The sequence below is a fragment of the Plecotus auritus genome, assembly GCF_963455305.1.
Source record: "Plecotus auritus genome assembly, chromosome: 7".
In the NCBI taxonomy this organism is placed as follows: domain Eukaryota; kingdom Metazoa; phylum Chordata; class Mammalia; order Chiroptera; family Vespertilionidae; genus Plecotus; species Plecotus auritus.
In genome coordinates this window covers 48,048,183-48,063,548 of record NC_137774.1, presented here as the reverse complement: position 1 = coordinate 48,063,548, position 15,366 = coordinate 48,048,183, and the positions used below count along the sequence as shown (strand labels likewise).

Here is a 15,366-nt window from a genome sequence, read left to right as displayed (position 1 = left end):
GACACGCTGACCCTTCCTGGGAGAAGAGCATCAAACTGGCAATCTTATCATTCGGTGGCATTTACACAGCAATTTCCAATTTTCCAACTGCTTTCCTCTCACTGCTTTCTTTCCTTCAGTGGGAAAGGAAGGCAGACACATGCCACACCACATATACACTCACTGCAGAGGATCCAGCAGTGAGGGAGGACACACAAGCTCACTAGCTTGGTAAAGGAGGTTCAGACAGACCTGTGGTCCAGGTCAGAGACCTGAGATTCAGGGCCGGGGAATAAGGGAAAAAATCGCCTTGATGGTTCAAGAGATTTGGGTTCTAATCCCAGCTCTGCCACTGATGAGCTGTGAGCCTTTGGGCAGATTCGTTCATCTCTAACATTACAACGTATAGAGAACAAACAGACTGACAACTATCAGAGGGAAGGGGGGTTCCGGGGCTGGGTGGAAAAGGTGAAGGGATTAGGCAAAACAACAACAACAACAAAAATCATAGCAACAAGACAAGTGCATGGTGATGACCTAGGGGGAGGGAGTTAGGGGAGGTAATAGAAGGTGTGAGAATATAAAGGAGATAAATGGTGATGGAAAGAGACTGGACTTGGGGTGTTGGACACAATACAATATACAGATGTTGTATTATAGAATTGTACACCCCAAATCTCTATAATTTTATTAACCAATGTCAACCCAATAATAAATAAAATTTAAAAGTAATCTTTTCCCCCTATTAGCAAAATAAGGGTTTACATGAGCAGGATCTCTAACATGCCTTCTAATTTCAAAATGTGATAAATATTTTTTTTAAACCACACACGTATGCAAGTTACCGGATTCCTTCATCCTACTGTTGATCAACCTCACCTTCCCACCACCTTTACATGGTAAGAAAATAGTGAGTTAAAAGTTATAGCAGAAATATAGACCGATGAAATAGAATTGAGAGCCCAACTGATTTTCAACAAGGGTCCCAAGATAACTCAATGGGGAAAGAAGAGTTTCTTTAAGAAATGGTACTTTGACAACTAGATATCTGCAGGCAAAAGAATAAACTTGGACTCTTAATTAACACCATATATAAAAATTAACTCATAACAGATCATAGGTCTAAATATTAGAGCTAAAACTGTAAACTCTTAGAAAATATGGAAATAAATCTGTGTGCCATACATTTCGCAGTGGTTTCTTAGATATGACACCAATAGCACAAGCAACAGAGGAAAAAAAAGATACACTGGACTTCATCAAAATTAAAAACTTTTCTAGCCCTGACTGGCGTGGTTCAGGGCTTAGAGCATCAGCCCAAGCTCCAAAGGGGTCATGGGTTCCATTCTCGGTCAAGGGCATGTACCTGGGTTGCAGGTTCATGCAGGAGGCAGCCAACTAATGTATCTCTCTCACATAGGTCTCTCTCTTTCTTTCTCTCTCTCTCTCTCTCTCTCTCTCTCTCTCTCTCTCTCTCTCTCTCTCTCTCCCTTTCTCTTTTTTTTCTCTCTCTCTTCCCCTTCCTCCCTCCTTTCCAGTCTCTCTAAAAATCAATGGAAAAAATATGCTCAGGTGAAGATTAACAAAAAAAATAAAAAATAAAAACTTTTCTACATCAGAAGACATTCTCAATAAAATGAAAGATAATCCACAGAAGGGAAAAATATTCGTTAATCATATTTCTGATGAGACATATCCAGGCTACATAAAGAATCCTTCAAATTCAGCAATACAAAACCAACAACCCAGTTTAAAAATGGACAAAGGATATAAAGAGACATTTCTCTAATGAAAGTAAACATGGAGAGCAGCTCAAAATCGTTAGTCATCAGGAAAATGGAAATGGAAACTACAATGAGATGCCCCTTCAGAGCCACTAAAACAGCTGTAGCCAAATGTTGGCAAGGACATAGACAAATTAGAGCCTTCTTAAGCTGCTGGTAGGAATGTGAAATGGTGCAGGCCCTTTGGTAAAGAGTTTAGCATTTCCTCAAAATGTTAAGCATAGTTACCATATGGCCCAGCAAATCACACTCCTGGGTATATACTCAAGAGAAATGAAAACAGATGTCCACATAAAAGTTGTGTATGAAGGTTTATACAGCATTATTAATAATTAGAGGCCCGGTGCATGAAAATTCATACACTGGAGGGCGAGTCCCTCAGCCTGGCCTGCCCCCTCTCACAGTCCGGGAGACCTCAGGGGTGGGAGGCAACCCGGCGATCAGGGGAAGGCGACGCCCCATCACACCTCTGCTGCTGCCACTGCCGGCAGCAGAAGCCTCAGCCGGCCCTGGTTACCTGAGCCTCAGGCAGCACTAGGTGGCTGGGCAGCCACCATCTGAAGCTTGCCTGCACCTCGGGCTGGTGGCTGAGGGGACTGGGGGACTCTGGAGGTGGGTGGGCCCGGCCTTGCCGTGAGCCTGCCGCCCCAGCGGGGCTGAGGGGACTGGGCGCCGCCATCTTGTGGCTGTGAGCACCACCATCTTTGAAGGCGGGGCAGTCAATTAGCACTTTCCCTCCTTATTGGCTGTTGGTGCCACCATCTTTGAGGGCATGGCAGTCAGTTAGCATATTCCCTCCTTATTGGCTGTGGGCACCGCCATCTTTGAGGGCATGGCAGTCAGTTAGCATATTCCCTCCTTATTGGCTGTGGGCGCTGTCATCTTTGAGGGCAGGGCAGTCAATTAGCATATTCCCTCCTTATTGGCTATGGGTGCCGCCATCTTTGAGGGCATGGCAGTCAATTAGCATATTCCCTCCTTATTGGCTGTGGGCGCCACCATCTTTGCGATGGCATGAGGGTCAATTAGCATATTCCCTCTTTATTAGATAGGATAGCCAAAAAGTGAAAACAACCTAAGTGTACCTCAACTACTGAGTGGATAAACGAAACACGGTGTATTCACACAATGGGTTATTATTCAGCCTTAAAAAGCAATGCAGAACTGACACATGCTACAACATGAATAAACTCTGAAAGCATCATGCTAAGTGAAAGAAAACAGTCACAAAAGACCACATGTTGAATGACTCCACTTATATAAAATGTCCAGATTAGGCAGATCCACAGAGGTAGAAAGTCCATTTGTGGTGACCAGGGGCTAGGTGAGGGGAAATGAAAAGTGACTGCTAATAGATATAAGGTTTCTTCTGGGGAAAGTGAAATGTTCTAAAATTAGATAGTAATGATAGATAGCTGGACAACTCTAAATGTATCAAAATCACTGAATTGTACACTTTAAAATTTAAGGATAAATTATATCGTAAGGGAATTGTATCTCAATAAGGCCGCTATTACCAAGAAAGGTTTATATTATTTTTACTTCTTTCTTTGCCTTGTCTCCTAAATTCTTAAGGACTCCTACTGTCTGGTACCAGTGAAGGAGTATGGATTCTCATGGTTAAGTCCACTGCTTTTGGTAAGCCAAGCCTGAGTCCACATCAGTCGTTTTCCATGATGATTATGGACATTGGCAAGGTCCAAAGACAGTTTTGTTGTCACCACTGGGGAGGGAAGTGCTACTGGCATCTGGTGGGGAGAGGCCAGAAGTGCTACTAACCATCCTTCAACACAGAGAACACCCAGAGCAAAGAACTGTATGGCCCACAGTGTCATCGTGGCAGGGCGGAAAACCTTGGTTTACATCTACACAGCACCAGATGAAGCGGGTCTTTGATACAGGCTCAATGCAATCTAGTCTCACAGGTATCAAATGAGCAGCCCATACCAAGATCGGACCCTGGGCTAGGCTCTGGGGCACAGTGGAGCTGGGCACACGGAAACCATGTCCTGAGGAGGGACCATGCCTGTCGGGGCCAGCAGTGCATCCTCAGGTCCTGGCTCACAGCCCAGCTGTAGTACTTCCAGCCCAGCCTCACCTGTGTCCCTATCGACAGTGGAAATGCCATTTCAGAGTAGATTTGCTCGGAGGCTCATTGGCCAATGAAGATACGGCAGAGAAGAAATTTCTGAGTTCACCTCTCCCAGGATGGGGAGTCTCCCAGTGCCCACCTCCCAAGAGGCTCTGCAGGACTCGGGCTCCGAGGACTGAGGGGTGAGGGAAGATGCCTTCCTGGAGACCACCAGGCGTGGTGGACACTGAGCGTGCTCAGATGTGGCTGCTGCTGGAGAGTGAGCTTTACCTGCGGTACAGTCACTTGTCTCCTGAAGATGATGGCTTGCACTGTATCCTCTTCAGATGCCCAGTTGGCGGGGCTGAGCTGGGCAGCACCACCAAAGAGAAGGGACATGCTGGAGAAGGTTCCCTGAAGAGCCAGGCTATCTGAGGGTCCCAGGGTGGCCACCCCAGCCCTGTGTGCTTCCCTGACTCCTGAACTCCATTCTCCAAGATTACCCCTTCCCAGACAGTGTGTCCTTAGGAGCGACCCCTCTGCCAGCTCTCCCTCTCCTTATCTCCCCTCCCCCTCCCTCAGCTCCTCAGCTCCGACCTCCCTCCTTGCTCCCATTCCTCTCCATCTTCCAGCCCTTTCTCTCCAGGGTTCTTGATAAATATTATTCTAATTCTAAATGTGAGATCCCAGCCTCACCTAATTAATTTGGATGCGCCAGAGGAAATGGGTTAAGGCCTGAGCTACTTTCTAACCGCAGGAAAAAAAAAAAAAAATGGTCACTGCGGAACAGGGAAGCGGATTCTGTAAAAGAGTAGGGGCAGTTTTCAGATCCGAAGGAGAAAGAGGGACAGACAGACAGTGACAAGCAGAGAGACAGGACACAGGGAGAGACAGAGAGAAAGGAAGCAGGTCGAGAGACGTGGACAGATGGAAAGAGAATGAGCACATCAGAGACGCAGTGGCAGAGAGAGAGAATTCAGGATAAGGGGGTAAGAGAAAGAGAGATAGACAAGGAGACAGAGAAAGAAGGGGGACAGAATCAGAGGGACAGATACAAGTAGGTAGGAGGAGCGAGAGAGGAAATGAGAAAGTCAAAGGGAAATTCAGATAAAAAAGTGATTCAGAAGGCGAGAGGCATTCAGAGGGAATGAGAATCAGTGGGGGAGAGACAGAGATGGGCAAGTGATGCCCGAGGGCATGTTCCCAGCCAAGCACCTCGCATGCAGACCACAGCCCTGTCCAATTTAAGAAGTTGAAGAATCTTGCTCACTGTCCTGCTTGCTCCAATCTCCCTCTCCCCCAGGGCCACTTTTGCAGCAATATCTGGATATATCAAATAAAAATGCATTTTGCCTGAATTATCTGGATAATTGCCGTGGTCCTCTGCTCCCTTCTGCACGTGGACTCCGTGCCTTGCTTTGGGAGATGGATGGCAGGTGGGGAGAGTGATCACCTGGGCAGCAGGTCTGAGCAGGGAAAACTGTCGTTCTGATCACTGAGACCAGGAAACGAGTCCTTCAGCACGGCTGTATACTAACCATCTGCATAACTGAGGTGCCATCTTACGCTGGATAACATTTAGTTTCTAAAAGTGATCACTTGACCTACGCAGGGTGATGCCGTCCTAACCCTGTGACCTTTGTAGCTATTATTACCCCCATTTTCAACAAGAAACTGAGGCTCAGACTAACCCTAGGACGAGAGCACTATGGAACAGAAATCTGAAGCCAGCACCTGGGACTTGAGTCTGGGTGTCCTGCTCCTGGGACTGCCTATTACAGACATTTCACTTTCCTGTGAATCGCAGGCTGAACGTGTCCTCCTGGCCTCGCCAGCTGGATCTGCTCACTTAGCAAACGCCAGTTGACATTCGGGCATGGTGAAACAATTAGTAAATGAGTGATTCAGGTCAAGACCAATTATTTATTTGCCTAAAACCTTGGTTACTGTTGTCAGTGGTCCCAAGGCCATGAAAGTGTGTTTGAATTTCCTAGGTGTTGAGTTATCTCGACACCAGGGACCAAGCCCAATCAACATTCTGATGTTTTGGCACCTGCATTCAAGGCATGAAATCTTTCTTAAAATAGCAAATGATTCCCCTTAACAATAGGAACATAAACAACCCTGCTCATAACTTTGCTTCATGCTCTTGCCTGCTTGGGAAATTAAAAGCTATCATTTAATAAGCAATTACTATGTGCCAGAAACTCTTACGTGCATATTATATAATCCTCAAAACAACCTTATATGGCAGGTGCTGCATTTTATTGCTGAGAAAAACTAAGATTTTCAGAGACTTGCTTTCTTTCCCAAAGTCACACAACCAGTAAATGGTAAATCTAGATTTCAAACATAGGTAGGTTAAAACTACAGAGGCTGGCTTTATATCATTGAATTATCCATTCAACCATTCATCCATCCATCCAATGCTCCATCCACCCACCCAACCATCCATCCATCCATCCATCCATCCATCCATCATTCTAACCCTCCATCACTTAATCACATCTGTTTTTTTCACCTACTATGTCCTTGCAATGGTCTCTGAACACAAGGTGTTAGAGTGTTCGATCTTTAGTGGAAATATCTACCCAGACAGAACTCAGCTGCCCCCAACTGCCCAGTCCTATTCACTTCAGTGAGCCACCAACATCAACAGCTTTGAAAGTTTTTACATTGTTTTACCAGGCAACATTTTTGTCAAATGAAATTCAGGGTAGTGCAACAATATACTTCACTAGGCCCTTGCTCTGCGTAAGACCAAAGTGAGGAGTCCTGCTCTCCAGGCTTCACGGAGTTTCCAAGTTTAAAAACAAATGTGGAAAAAGGGGGCCACATAAAAACACCTTGGAACTTTTTGTCACAATTTTCAGTGAACAAATGGAAAAACTTAGGTTCCCCCAAATTAAGTGAGGAACCTGGGGATCCTTAGTTCATTTGGTAATAAGTGTTTGGGTTTTTTTTAATCTGAATTAATACACTTTCCTGCCTTGGCCATGTCCCTGGATTTCTGAGCCATTTAAATAACACAGAATGGGGAATGTAAGTCCAGTGAGTAATCAATAAGTTTTCCTGTGCCGAGAGCAAGGCAAGCTGGTGAGTTTAGAACCCTAATCACACACTTTCTCCACTTTCTCTTTTTCGGGGGTAGGAAGCAGTTTATGCTGCTGGGTACATATGACAGAAGGCCAAATAGATGAACAAGCTATTCTGGTTAACGTTCTTATTCCTAAGGACTAATGAGAACACTCTTGTTTTTGAAGAATATTCTAAAAGTATTCCTGCCAAATTAAGTAGAGCACACTGGATATAATTTTTTTAAAGATTGCAAGGTCCTTCTGTGAGTGGGCCACCAGTCTAATCTTTCATTCTCTTCAGCAAAGTGCAGACAACATAGAACAGCCGTGGGCAAACTACGGCCCGCGGGCCGGATCCGGCTGTTCTATCCGGTTCTCTTGCTCTCCCCTCCGCTCCTTTACTTTGAATTTATATTAGTTCACACAAACACTCCATCCATGCTTTTGTTCCGGCCCTCCGGTCCAGTTTAAGAACCCATTGTGGCCCTCGAGTCAAAAAGTTTGCCCATCCCTGAAGCTATTCATACAGAAACTGCGGGACAAACCATGGAAGGATTTGTTTTCTTTAAGTAAGTCACTAATAGCTACTTCTTTTGGATTTCTCCTGAAAGTAGAGTGCGGACATTCTATTTCAGTTAAATCAAGTTTGGTTTTGTGAGTCCCAGATAACTGAGTTTTCACGTGGCACTGACACCCCAGGAGCGACCGGCGTCCTCTTTAACCTCATCCTCATCCTTCCCTACTGGGCAGCCTGGGTGCTCTCATTCTCTGAAATATGCAGTCCAGACCAGAGAAGTGAATATATTTTTAATACACATGGTCCAAGGAGAATGGCTTAATTTAGTTCCCCTTATTCCTGGTTCTCTCGCAGTCCGCTTGAAAAACACAGCTGCCCGCTTTGTGTGTGCACAAGACCACTCTCCTCATACAGAGAGGCTCCGAGTGGCTGTGGCGCTCTCCTTTGTTGTGGTAACAATGTTTGTGCATCTGCATGGAGCAGTTCCGCAGGTCTGAGTTGTCCCCGGCACAATTGGAATTCATCATGGCCAATAAACATCGCAGAACTCGGCGAGAGAATGGAAGGCTCGGGCACCTGCTTTGTTTTTCAGGCCAGCCGGGAAGTCATTCCATCCTGATGGACACCTTTCCTGGGGCTGCCACTGGATGGCCAGCCAGGAGCTAGGCAGAGAGGGAATGTGGTCCCATGGGGCCCCATTCATCCCAAATAACATCATCTCCACACACTCCATCCCTTGCCTCATCAATCATAGGAAAATTCATCCAGGACTGGGAAATTCAGTTGCATCAATAATAAGCCCAGACTTTTCAGAAATATTTGGATTGTTTGTCTGAGAATGAATTAAAGATGTGGATGTATCAAATACAGCTCCCACTTGTTCCAAAAAATGCTACCGAGATTTGTTCTAGCACTTGGACAGACAAGTGATAGATGAGTTAATAAATGTACCTGATGCTGCTGTTGATGATGTTACTGTTGGTGTCACCTTGATTTGCTCTGAGCACAGACCTAAATCTATAGGTGAGGCAAAATGAAGGTGGTTTAGCCTAGTGGTTAAACACGAGGATTCTGAAGGCAGAGTGCCTAGGTCGGAGTGACGGCCACATGGTATACAGTGCCGATGATCATTAGCTAGCTACTAAGTACCCTGTGCTTCTGTTTCCACATTGAAAAAAATGAGGCCAAAATAAGAAGGCCAAAAATAATGTCTACCTCTCAGCGTTATTATGGAGATTAAATGAGTTAATTTCTGTAGAGCAATTAGAACAGAACGTGGCAGCTAGTAAGCACTATGTAAGTATCTGATTAACAAATACATCCAAATATAACTCCCGGTGTGTACACAGGCCCAGCCTATAGGACCACGACAAAGCATCGGTAGAAGAGGGTAGTCCTGGAGGACTCAGTGATGCCAGATGGCAAAACTCTTGGTGTGGACAGGGAGGCACATGGCATGGCTGTGGCCATGGGTCATCCTGGAAGGGACCACCCACATCCCATATTTTCTACTCAAGCCTACAGACAGGACTGCATCTGGTCACATAGCAGTTTTTGCTGAACTTGAAAGTGGACTTTGTGAGCCAAGTGCAAAGAGTGTCTGTTTGCTCCTTTCTGCAAGGCCATCACAGATCATGCTTTCAACAGTGTGCAAGGATGCTTCAAGATGAAGTCCCAGGGAAAGGCAAAGGGACTTCAAGCAAAACAAATCAGGATGGATTTTATTGGGCCATAAAAGGGCAAATGGATCAAACTGGCCAGGGAAACATTTTCTGCAAAGGATTCAGTTACTTTTTTCTTCATTCTTCCTACCTCCCTTTTTCTTTCCTTTTTCTTTTCCTCTCGTTTCCGCTGCTTTCCTTTCCTTTCCCTTCTTAAAAACATGATAGCCCTGCCTGAGTGACTCAGTTGATTGAGCATTGTCCTGTGCACCAAAAGGTTGCCAGTTCAATTCCCAGTCAGGGCACATAACTGAGTTGTGGGTTTGGTCTCTGGTTGGGACACGTACAGAAGGCAACTAATTGATGTTTCTCTCTCACAGTGATATTTCTGTTTCTCTCTTCTTTCCTCTCTCTAACCATGTCCTTGGGTGAGGATTTAAAAAAAATTATAAACACCATTGTCATTTCCAAACACAGTACCTTCATATCAATGTAACCATTGGAAGGGTGAGGTAGATGAGAAAAGACCACCCAAAATCCTCTCCATTTTAATTAATTAAGTCACTCATTCATTCAACCATATTTACGGAGCACCTACTCTGTGCCAAGTACTGTTCTAGTCAATACAGGAGTAAATAAAATTGGCAAACACATTTGTCCTCTTGACATTGTGGTGGAGGAGATGGATTGGTGCCAATGGCTGGAGACTGACCAATTTCCCCTAAAAAATCTTTAGATGATAAAATTGTGTTTGAATGACTGAGACTCACACGTTGCTGTTGGCAACATCACTTGGGGTTTCCCTGTAAAATTATAACCCCATTTCTATATGGACAACTTTGCACAGACATGAAGACTTAAAACCGTATCTCATGAGAAACAGACTTGTAACTAGGGATGTTGATCCAGGAGAAGGAAGACTGAAGGGGCTTTGACTGCCATTCAAAGAGACATCTTGTTGTCTTACAGGAAAAAGGATACATTCCTTCTGGGTGACTCCATGGGGCAGACTTCATGCCAGCAAAGTCAATGTTGCCCCGCTCCCCCATAAAAACTAACTAGAATTGCATCCTAAGAACAGAATAAACTGCCTCAAGGTTTGGGGGAGCCCCCACTCTAGATGCATGAGTGTGTGAGAAGGGGGATCTGGTGTCCAGAGGGAGAGGTACTAAAACACCTCATAAGTCCCTTTCAGTCATGAGTCTGGATCGCATTTTTTTGACTTAGTGTGCAAGGAAAATGCATCTTCTCCTGCCCCCAGGGCTGTTGACTGGAAAGTACAGATCTTCAGATGTAGACTCTTGTCCTGAACCTCCCAGGTATGCTGAGTTCAGAATGCGCCAAAGAAGAACACGCCTCCACAATGGGGTAGCCCCATCCCACCGCCAGGCTACCAGACCAAGGCAGGGCCAAGGGACTTGCTAAGGTCATGGGGACAAAAAAATGACAGAAGTGCGATTAGCCTGCCTCCTATTCAGCTCCCAGCAAATGCTCTAAGGAAAAGACAGGTGGATGACAACTCCAAAAGTGAAAACGGGGCTTCGCTAGGTGTCCCTCAAGAGCCACATAAGCAGGCAAAGGGAGACAGGTCCAAGTCCTTTCTCTAAGGGACCCAGGACTATATAAGTACGTCCGGTCAGGTCCCACAGTAGGTGCGATCCTGTCTCCTCCATCCAAACAGTGGTGTTGGAGACAGTGCTGTACGTGTGAGCAGGCTCCTTAGGCGGTACAGGCCATTGAGAAAGAACAGAGAGAGCAAAGACAGAGCTCACTGTCGCCTTGTCCCCCAGAGACAGGGCGCGTTGTGCTAAGTCTGCCCCCAGGTTCCTGACCTCTTCTACCAGGCTGGTCATCCTGGGGCAGGAGAGAAGGAGGCAAGCCCTCATTCTGGGGCTGGGGCATCATCTGTAACAGAATTCACAACGCCAAAAGGGAGAGGGTTTCTGGATTCTAAAAACTCAGAAATACAAAAGAAAAGAAACAAGAGGGGAAATTAGCAGGAGACTCCGGAGGAATTAAAAAGGGAATTGAAAGCAGCCTACAGTCAAGCATCACCATTTGAGCAGAAATGGGGGGAGGCTAATCCCAATCAATGAAACAGACATGGAAACTACAAAACACTTTAAGGAAATGCATTTTTACTGCTTCCTGAGCCATTGCAGGATTACAAACTAGGCTTTAAAAAAAGAGAAAAACACCGATCTTTGGAGAGCTGCTTTACTGACTAGATAAGAATGACTTGTAATTAGCAGGCCAATTGTCCATGGCAGAGACTGCTTGAAGACAATCTGTCCTTCTGTACAGTGCCTGTGCCCTGCACAATCTTTGCAGCCCTGTCTGAGCTATTAGTCTGTTCATCACAGCTTTTTATCTGACAGAGAAAAGAAAAACAACTTCGCCCAGGTCCAGTTTGGAGAAGATTTGAGTTTGCAGTGTCCGAGTTGATGCAGTTAGAGCAGGACAAGTTCAAGAAGGAGACCGGAGGGAGAGCGGAAAGGAACACAACCCAACAGGAGTGAGCAGGAATCAAAAGAAGGACAGATGGAGAAAGAAGCGACAGTGGTGGACAAAGATGCTGCAAGGAACAAGAAGGAACATTTTAATGATGTGACTTAAAAGACAGAGAGAAGTGACAGATCCTCTTTGCAAATGCTTGGGGATGGGGGAGGAGGGGCTGGCACGGAGGTGGGTAAGAGCCGGCTGCTGCTTATCTGAGAACAGAAGCGCTGTCTGATTTCCCGAAGCATAAAAAGCCTTCCAAGCTGATGGGATAGCATTCCTGGGAAAGTTCAGGCAAATTGCTCAGGAGGCAGTGATAAGTCAGGGAGGGCCAACTGCTAGTCCAACAGGGAGGCTGGGATGCGGAGTCCTGGGAGCTCGGGCTGGGCCTCGTGTTGGGGAGGTGGGTTAACATGATCCTGCCCTGCTCAGCAAAGCAGCCAGACGTCAGAGTTCCTACTGATGGGGTCTGAGGCCGACCCCAAGACGGGGGAAGAAAAGCTCTCCTGGCAACTTCTTCGCTATTATGGGGTTCAGCACCCTCCCTGCCTGGTGCTTAGGGATCACATGCATTCCCAGGACCTCAGAAGGCTCTGGAACACACTCTCAGATGTCATTTAAAAGGAGCAGCCATCTCTATCCCAGGCACTCCCTCTCAGAGTTCCGATCCCTCCTTGCTGCAGCAGCAAAACCCAAGGAAGAGCGAAGAGGTGACTACGGATGGGAAGCAGACCTCCCAGAAGAGGACATTTGGCTAAGGGAACCACGAATATGTCTAGAGGACAGATGTCCTAAGTAATGAGACTTTAATGCCGGAGCTAATGGGAACAGTACACGAGACCAAATGCCAAAAAAGCAAGAAATAAAAAGAGTGTTTGGGAAGCTGCAGAAAACAGCGACTCTCCTCCCAACCACCAGGGAACAGGGCCAAGGCTGGGCCACTGGAGCCTGCTTGGGACTCAGCCTCCATGAGTCTCGAGAAGGGGACAGTAGTTTCCACAAGGAGGACCCAGGGTTCTCCTGTCCTCTGACTAGGAGTAGGAATGAGCCAGGGTGGGGGCTGAAACCCTGCTCAAGAATGCCATGTCCCTGGGGGAGCCAGGGCCACGGTTCCCACCCCCACCTCAACTGGATGAGTGCCCTGGAGCTGTAGGCCAGGCAGTCTGAGCCCTGCCACTGACCACCACCAAGGTCATCACCACCACTTGGACCATGAGGACTGAGCTTGAGAGTAAAACCTGGGGTTTCCCAGGACACCTTCCTTTTCATGTGCCTTTCAGGACAGAGGGCTTGAGGGCACAAGAAACAGAAGGAGCAAGGAATTGGGAAGCAGGGCAAAGAGAATCAAGAAAGGGAAAGAACAGAACTAGAGCAGGGAGCAGACAAGAGCTGGCCAGCATTCTGTGTCTTGTGCACAGTGCTGGCTGGTATAAATGGGGCAGGGAGGGGAAGTGTGATAAATGGGGCTGTTTGTGAGCTGTGCATCTCAGTAATAAAACTGGGAACGGCCCAAGGTCCATTCTCCACCCCCACCTTCCCCCCAGATCGCTTTTACTCTCACCACTCTCAGGAGCTGGGTCTCACACAGAATTGTCCTGGGGTTCTTTCAATTCTGTAAAAGGGGTTTAAGTTTTTTTTTTTCATTCTGGTTTTGGTTTTTACATTTTCTTTGTATTGTCTTCACTATCTTAGCCAATATAATCCATTCTTGAAAAAGAGCCCTTTTACCACCTGGGGCTCCTTCATGCCCAGCATGCAGTGTTAAGTGAGGGTCACCAGCCCTGAAGTACCCTGATCAGTAGGTCATTTATCTTCTCATCCCTTCCGGTGACAACCTGTCCCAGGGCATGAGCAGGTGGGTCTTTGCTTTCTCAAGTAATCTGAGTATCACTGACTATTTACATCGGAGAAGATGAGAGCCAGCTGCCCTGCTGGCCCCCAAAGGAGACAGAGCCCAGCAATGTACTTGAGGTGTGACCTTTAACAAGTTACTAAGCCTCTTTAAGTTGATTTCCTCATCTGTTAAATGAGCACCTATACTTAGAGGGTGATGGAAGGATGCAGCAAGACACCACCAGTCCAGTGCTTAGCAGGTGCCGGGTCGGGGGCAAGCCCTGGAGATAGAGCTCTTACAGGTGTTTCCCTCGCTGTTTCATGCATGTGGCTTGAGGCCTCATCTAACTGAGATCTCAGGTCCTCCTTGCCGCTGGCTGTCGGGAGTTGCAGAGGAATTAGGTTCTGTAAGGTCCTGGGAGAGGATTCCCCTTCCAGGCACTTGAGCAGAGGCAAGGGGCTCCCCAGCCACACAGCGGGACTGACTCCTCCCAGCATGACCACGAGTGCCCTTCAGGGACCAAGCAGGGCCAGAGCCTCTGCCCCAGCCCATGCAGTGGGAGCAACGCCAGTGCCCAGCCCCACACGCACGAAGGAGACTGGGAGGAAGAAACGCCTTCACACCCACAGCAGCACAGCCTGCGGCTTTCCCAGCTGCAAAGAGGAATGAGAACTGGCAACAACTGCTGCACCTGGAGCCTCTGTCACCTGCACTGAAACTCCGGTGGCCCCACCTGTGTGCCAGGGTGTGATCATTCTGGTCACAAGAATGAACTTTGGGGAGGGCCTGGGGCGGCACAGTGGGTGCGCATTAGGAATCTGCTGGCAAGGCCCCCCAGGAAGCCCATCTTCCTGAGCTTGCCAACATTTTTGCTCCATCGATGGCTGTCTGGCCCAAGTGGTGACCTCATCTGAATGCCAAAATGCAGATGCGATGACATTTAGGTGGACAGAAAAGAGGGCACAGAGACCACCTGGCTCTGGCCCAAAGCATGGCCACATGTGTCCCAAAGAAATTGGGTCCCTTTACTCTCAGAATCAAATTAGGAATCTAAGTTGAGCTCTCTGCCTACTGTCTCAAGCAGAAATTGTGGGAGATTCTCTTTTTAGCCCCCACCCTTTGAGCTGTGTTCTGCACATTCGTCTCCTTTCTTTTCCCCTCTCCCAATTTCTGCACTGTCTGCCCTGACACAGTAATGCGGCATGAAGCTGATTTTCTTAAGGCCAATAATTATCCCTCCATGTGAGAAGTGGCCCTCAAAGTGGTCATCGGGGAGAGCGCAGCCCTGATCTGTGGGGCTGCCATTCATTACCAGACACCTCTCCTGGACACCTGCCTTCGGTGGCAGCTGATGCCGCTCCCAGGAGAGTGGGTCTCATTACTGGAGGCACTTCTGATGAATAACCAGCCCATCACCTATTTCTTTCATCGACCTCAGCCCCATGACTTGTTGCTGCTTACACGCATTAAATCTACCCTGAGAGGATACAAATACACTAAGTGGCCAGATTATTATGATCTCTGAATGCATAATAATCTGGCCACTCAGTGTATATCCTATATAATAGAAGGCTAATTTGCAAATTGTCCCCTCAACCAGGAGTTCAACCAGCAGGCAGGCTGGCCAACTGCCCATGTCCCCTTCCCCTGGCCAGGCTGGCCGGACTCCCCACCCATGCACGAATTCATGCACCGGGCCTCTAATATATATATATATATATATATATATATATATATATATATATATACACACACACACACACACACACACACACACACACATACATACACACACTGAGTGGCCAGATTATTATGCATTCAGATATCATAATAATCTAGCCACTCAGTGTATGCTGTCATGACAGAGTCACAATGACATGCCATGGGCTCTGAAAGCACTTCCAAGAAGGGAACTGTGGCAACGTGTTCAGGGAAGAATCCGTG

At 47.0% G+C, this 15,366-nt stretch overlaps 1 protein-coding gene across 5 annotated transcripts in view; it reads right to left on the bottom strand.

Annotated features, from left to right (window-relative positions):
* SHISA6 (shisa family member 6) overlaps positions 1–15,366 on the bottom strand; it is a 285,134-nt gene that overhangs the window by 261,581 nt on the left and 8,187 nt on the right. The window lies entirely within an intron of this gene.